The sequence below is a fragment of the Erinaceus europaeus genome, chromosome 1 (genome assembly GCF_950295315.1).
Source record: "Erinaceus europaeus chromosome 1, mEriEur2.1, whole genome shotgun sequence".
Classification (NCBI taxonomy): domain Eukaryota; kingdom Metazoa; phylum Chordata; class Mammalia; order Eulipotyphla; family Erinaceidae; genus Erinaceus; species Erinaceus europaeus.
This window is the reverse complement of record NC_080162.1, coordinates 36,764,577-36,770,565: the sequence shown is the minus strand read 5'-3', so window position 1 is coordinate 36,770,565 and position 5,989 is coordinate 36,764,577. Positions and strand designations below refer to the sequence as shown.

The 5,989-nt window shown below is 40.9% G+C and overlaps 1 long non-coding RNA gene across 1 annotated transcript in view; it reads right to left on the bottom strand.

Moving 5' to 3' along the window:
• Window positions 1-345: 345 nt before the first annotated feature.
• The window catches only part of LOC132535518 (uncharacterized), a 251,918-nt gene continuing 246,274 nt past the window's right edge, over window positions 346-5,989 (bottom strand). Inside the window, exon 2 of the long non-coding RNA XR_009547305.1 lies at window positions 346-433. This is a non-coding gene — a long non-coding RNA (uncharacterized LOC132535518). The remainder of the gene's footprint in view (window positions 434-5,989) is intronic.

The following is a 5,989-nucleotide window of genomic DNA, read 5'->3' as shown; positions in this document are numbered from 1 at the left end:
TCTAACCTAGTTATCCCTAAATTCCTGTCATAAGAAATCAGTCTCTTCCCCATGGAAAACTTTGACTCTACCAGTAATTCTTCATCTTGAGAAATTGAGGATAATTTCTTAAAATCAAATTAATTTGTTTCACTAGCAGTCTACCCATAACTAGGCAGCCCACACAGAAATCAGTATTACTCTCTAGACTAAAAGAATACACCTGGGAGTCGGGCGGTAGCACAACTGGTTAAGTGCATGTGGCGCAAAGCTCAAGGACAGGCGTAAGGATCCTGGTTTGAGCCCTGGCTCCCCACCTGTCGGTCTGGCTTCACGGGCGGGTAACAGACGACCAGGGACTCATGGTTGAGCTGTATGCAGTATCTCTTTATTCATGTAGGACGCAGCACAATCTAAGCCGAGCTAGACTAAAACTAACACAACTACCAACTAACTAAAAAGAACAATGTTGTCCTTACATACTTTCCAAGTAGGGTGTAAAGAAGATGTGACATACGGAGGGTGGAGAGAAAAGTGACTGGTGAAAATCAGGGTGTGACAAGGAGGGGGCGGAGCAGGCAAGAATTCTACCATTGAACCACCAATGCCCTGGAGGGAGGGTGGTGCTTTATGTAAATGTAAAAGTGATTTATGTAAATAGACCGCAGCAGTGGTTATGTAAATAGAATACAGTAGTTATGTAAATAGAATACAGGGTTAAGCAGGGGGTATTAAACTAATGAAACAGAAGGGGTTTTTAGAAGCATACCAACACACCCACCTGCAGGGGAATCACTTCACAAACGATGAAGCAGGTCTGCAGATGTCTGTCTTTCTCTCCCCTTCTCTGTCTTCCCCTCCTCTCTCCATCTCTCTCTGTTCTATCGAACAATGACAACAACAACAACAATAGTAAGTACAACAGCACTGTAAAACAACAAGGGCAACAAAAGGGAAAAAAAAAGAATATACCATGAACAGAGTCTTGCACACTGTCACACACAAAGGTATATTAAACCTGGCCAGAAATTTTTACTAGGATTATAAAAATGTCATTGTTTTGGGAGCCCCCAAATAAAGAGTTTTTGTGATCCTTTCCTTGAAGTTGATTTAATTTGTTTGGTCTGGTTCCTCTTAGCACATCAGAAAATGGATGAGGAAAAGCTCCTCTGGACAACTGCCAGGCGTCTAAAGACCAGGGTCACAGCAACCTTTTCTCTTGTCCCTGGTAAAGGCCACTTATTAACATATATATAATTTTTGTTAGTGAATTAATGTTGGTTTATAAGTTTATAAGATAATAGGGGTATAATTCCAAAATGTCCTGCCAGGCTAGTGTGAGGGTGTTTCTTCCCAGGCACGTGCTCTCTGGGTTGGAGAGAACTCGACTGGAGCCAACCTGAGCTGCTGCTTACTCAGTGACATGGGAGAGAAACCAGGAACTTGTGGTGGAGTGAGAATGCAATGCAATGCCTTTACTGATCAGAGACAATGCCTTTATATATCTCTTTAACTGAAAGTGGCAAGTGGAAAAAGGAAATGGCTAGGAGAGGGGGTGGAGTAAAGAGCCCAAAGGTAGAAAGCTCCCATAGCAGCTGTTGCGAAGGTTCTAACCAGTGGGATTAACCAATACCCTGCAGGCAGAGAGGGTCTCAGGCAAAACAATGATTATGTAAATAGACCACAGCATCAAGCAATGCAGGGGAGCTGGCATAATGCTCAATACTGTCCTACTAACAGAGTTCAGTTATCACCATCTCCTCCATCAAAAAGTGCAGTAGTTCTCCCAAGGCCAAAGGTATGGTATGGGTTGACTTTGTACGTATCACTATCTATCTATCTCTGTCTGTCTGTCTGTCTGTCTGTCTATCTATCTATCTATCTATCATCTATTTTTTGCCCCTTAAATATTTTTTTAAATCTTTATTGCATAGAGACAGCCAGAAATTGAGAAGAGGGTGATAGGGTGAGAGACAGATTCACCTGCAACACTACTCCACCGCTCACAAAGCTTTCCCCCTGCAGGTGGGGACTAGGGGGCCCACACCCTTGCACCATGTGACATGTGCGCTCAACCAGGTGCACCACCACCAGGCCCCTTGACCCATTTTTTTTTCTGGGGTTCTGCCTTCACTTCCTTCCTAAGTCATACCTACATCTATTATTACTTCCAAGCGTCCTTCTTTTTTTTTTTTTCCCCCTCTTTTCTCTCAGATAAGAGAAACAGTAAGGTCATTTTTTTTTTTTTGAAGTCACCCAGTGACCCTTGTTTGCTGGCCAGGGCTAAGATGGCATGATGACGACTCACTTCTTGTATCATCAAGGAGGGGAGGGTGACGATCTGTGTGAGACTCACCCTTTTTGTGAGAAGTATAATTAGGTTTGTAAAAGGGACAACATCTGGCTCTTCCCTTAGTGAGTTTGCAGCTTTCCTCCATTTTGTGGAATGCAAATTAATTCTCTATCTTTGCTGGAGACAAATGGAGCTATTAAAGAATAGACACAGACCTCAGAGGGGGCTCCTCTTCCAAGGTCTCCCAGCCACAGGGGACCTTGGAAAGAGCGAAGGACAGATGCAGTTTCATATTAGTTTAGGACGATTCAGACAGCTCCGTTTTGTATGGCCTTTTCTTGCTCATCTTTATCTTGATGACCTTTTAGATATAACATTTCAGTGGCCACCAGTGCGAACATGGAAGGAGAGAGCAATTACAGTCACAATCCACTTCCTGAAAGCAGTTCAGCTGACTACAGTTTCAAAGGATCAAGCCACCAATGCTTTCAAACCCCTGGGGTATAGCCTATTCAATAATGAGTCTCTGGGCAACATTATGGGATTAATAGATATCTTGTCTTTATCCAAAGAGGCTCAAAGCACATCGGATATATTCTTTCACTTGGTCAGCATGACGTCTTGTAGCAGGAGGAAGGGGGGGGGGGCATTATTTCAGCTTCCCAGTTAGAAAATTGAAGGAAAGTGGTTTTGGTGCCTCTCCGATCACAGGTAACATCACAATCTTGAGTCTCTAGGCACTAGACTGTAGTTGGGGAAACAGGGCAGGATAGGTGAGGTGGTCAACTCTACAATAAATAACAACAAACTGAAAAACCCAAAACAAAGCTTATGTGATCACCTTTCTTGTCTTTCATGTTCTATGTGGCAAGGCTAACCAGGCAGAGTGTGATCTGTTGAGTTACCCACTCTGTAATAAGTTGGGCATGTTATAGTGATCTGAATACAAGTACAAGTGTAATAAACACTTGCAGTATTCTATTTGCTGATCTGCTTCTTGCTCTGTTGTGGCCTTCCTAAGAGGTTCATTCTGCTGAAGTGTGACATTTTATTTATGTTAAAAAAAAAACATTAAGAATAAGCACAATAAGCTAGAAGGGTAGACAGAAAGGCAGTTGTTTTCCATAAGCTAACTGAAAAGGATTGCTCTTGCCCTCTTCAAAACATGCACTGTTTTATCATCAAGACTTAGTTTCTGGTTCAGAAGGGCAGTATGAGATTGTGAAGTACACAGAAGGTTGTAACAACATAGTGGTAGAAGCTTTTTGAATGGGACTCCAAGTGGAATATCTGGTGGTTCTTTTGAAACAATACTGGACAATAGGGACTTGATCATTTGGCACATAGCCACCAGGGAATCTTTTATTTTTTCTTTATTGTGTCACCACATTGTCCAAACTGGGTGATTATCAGTTCATTAAAAAAAAAAAAAAAAAAAAAAAAAAAAAAAAGACTAACCTGGTATCCAAGATAGAAACCAGAGCATCAGTGACTGACCTTTCTGGCAATGTGTAGGCATAGCCTTTATGCTCTTGAGCATCCTGTTGGAAACCTTCAGGAAGAGACAATGCACACATGTCAGCTTCCATTTCCATCCTGTGTTCTTGTCCCCTCCTACAAAACAATGCAAAGCAAAACAAAGGAGTGTGTCCTTCCTATTTCTACGTGTGTGTTTTACTGACCAAGAGAACAGAAGGTCTGTCCACATCTGTGTGCTTCAACATGATGTTGGAAATCTGACAAGAGATCTCTCCCCCAACCCCATGAAATAGCAGATTCACACTGTTCTAAGCCAAGAGGTCAGTCCTACCACAATATTTAAGGGAGGCCTGTAAGATTCCAAGGGTTCGATCTTCTCCAGTCTGGTGAGTTCACTGGATAGAAGGAACACAAACTGTGGTCTCTGTACGTGGGATCACTCTTTCCTCCCCGCTTTCTGCCATATCTTTTGTGTCTATCCATAAGTCTTACACAATGTCAGGCACACAGTGGTTCTTACTTAGTATGTCTTTGCTAAGTGAATGAAGAGATGAACAGAATGTAAGCCAAGACTTGGCATTAGATGACACATTTATTGATGGGGATCAATAATTGTGTGAATAGGATTATGAAGCTGGACAATTATTAGAATTTGGAAATTTTATGGTACCCTATGAAGGTCTTGAAACTATGAAAACCAAAAGGATGCCATGCAAACTCAATCTCAGGACACTGATCTTACAGGCCAGGGCAAAGCAAAGCAGAAGTGTGTCACTCTGATTGGAAGCTCAGAGCAGCCCTGGAGGGAGGGATGTGCCAACAGCCCAAATTGTCTTCATTTGCCTAAACAGCTGTTTCCCTGGGCCTAAGGCAAGAGGGTGGTGGTGAGGAGGGGATATAGTTGCTGAGCCATATGTCCTTAGTAAATCAGCACACAGCCCTATTAGAATGCCTGCATGATTGATTAGTAAAGAACCAGCCAGGCCCTGCATATTGCTTTACTCATGTGTGCAAATTTGTTTATGTCAAAATGTACCCAAATCCACCCTGCTCCTTCCCTTCCATTTCTCATCAAAGAAATATTGACAAATGTATGCACTGTGACTACAGGCAAAAAGAGGAAAGTAAGACATTTTCTTAAGGGATAGTTACAGCAAAGGAAGCATAAGTGCCAATAGAAAATGTCCTCTTTTACGGATTGTGTATGTTTCATTGAACAACCATGAAACTACTTATGAGGACTTGCAGGCTGCTGTATCATCATGGAATCTTAAATTCTCAGACAGTTTTCTTCCAAACACTGCAGAGAGTTAGCAGATGGGGAAACAGAGGCACCAGAACCCATATGTTGAGGATCTTTGGAATGCTGTGAAGTAAGACCATATCTGCATGTCTAGGCTTTTTCCTCTTCTGTTTTGTTTGTTCACTAAGGGTAATAATGTAGACAAAGTCTGCTGTAAGATGTAATTTCTGTGGTTTCTCATTTCTTTAAATGGCATTGACTATAATTCTGAGGAAGACAAAATCCTCAAATAGCTTTAGTTATTTACATCAGCCAACTGGTGCCTCAGCACAAATACATTCAGGTATTTACAACTTGAACAGACTCAATCAGCACATCACATTGGCTGTATACTTATTAAAAGGATACTTAGGATAAATGTAACTTATTTGAAAAGTTAGTACAAAAATCTATTAATTTTAAAAAATTAATTAAAAAATCTTTTTTAAACTGCAACATAGAAAAAAATTCATTCAAAATAACCTCAAATATGAAATACCTAGGGAAAAATCTTTTATTTTTAATTAAAAAACTTTATTTTCTTCTTTTTATTTCTTTATTGGGGAATTAATGTTTTACATTCAACAGTAAATACAATAGTTTGTACATGCATAACATTCCCCAGTTTCCCATATAACAATACAACCCCCACTAGGTCCTCTATCATCCTTCATGGACCTGTATTCTTCCCACCCACCCACCCCAGAGTCTTTTACTTTGGTGTGATATGCCAATTCCACTTCAGGTTCTACTTGTGTTTTCTTTTCTGATCTTGTTTTTCAACTTCTGCCTGAGAGTGAGATCATCCCATATTCATCCTTCTGTTTCTGACTTATTTCACTCAACATGATTTTTTCAAGGTCCATCCAAGATCAGCTGAAAACAGTGAAGTCACCATTTTTTACAGCTGAGTAGTATTCCATTGTGTGTGTATATATATACCACAACTTGCTCAG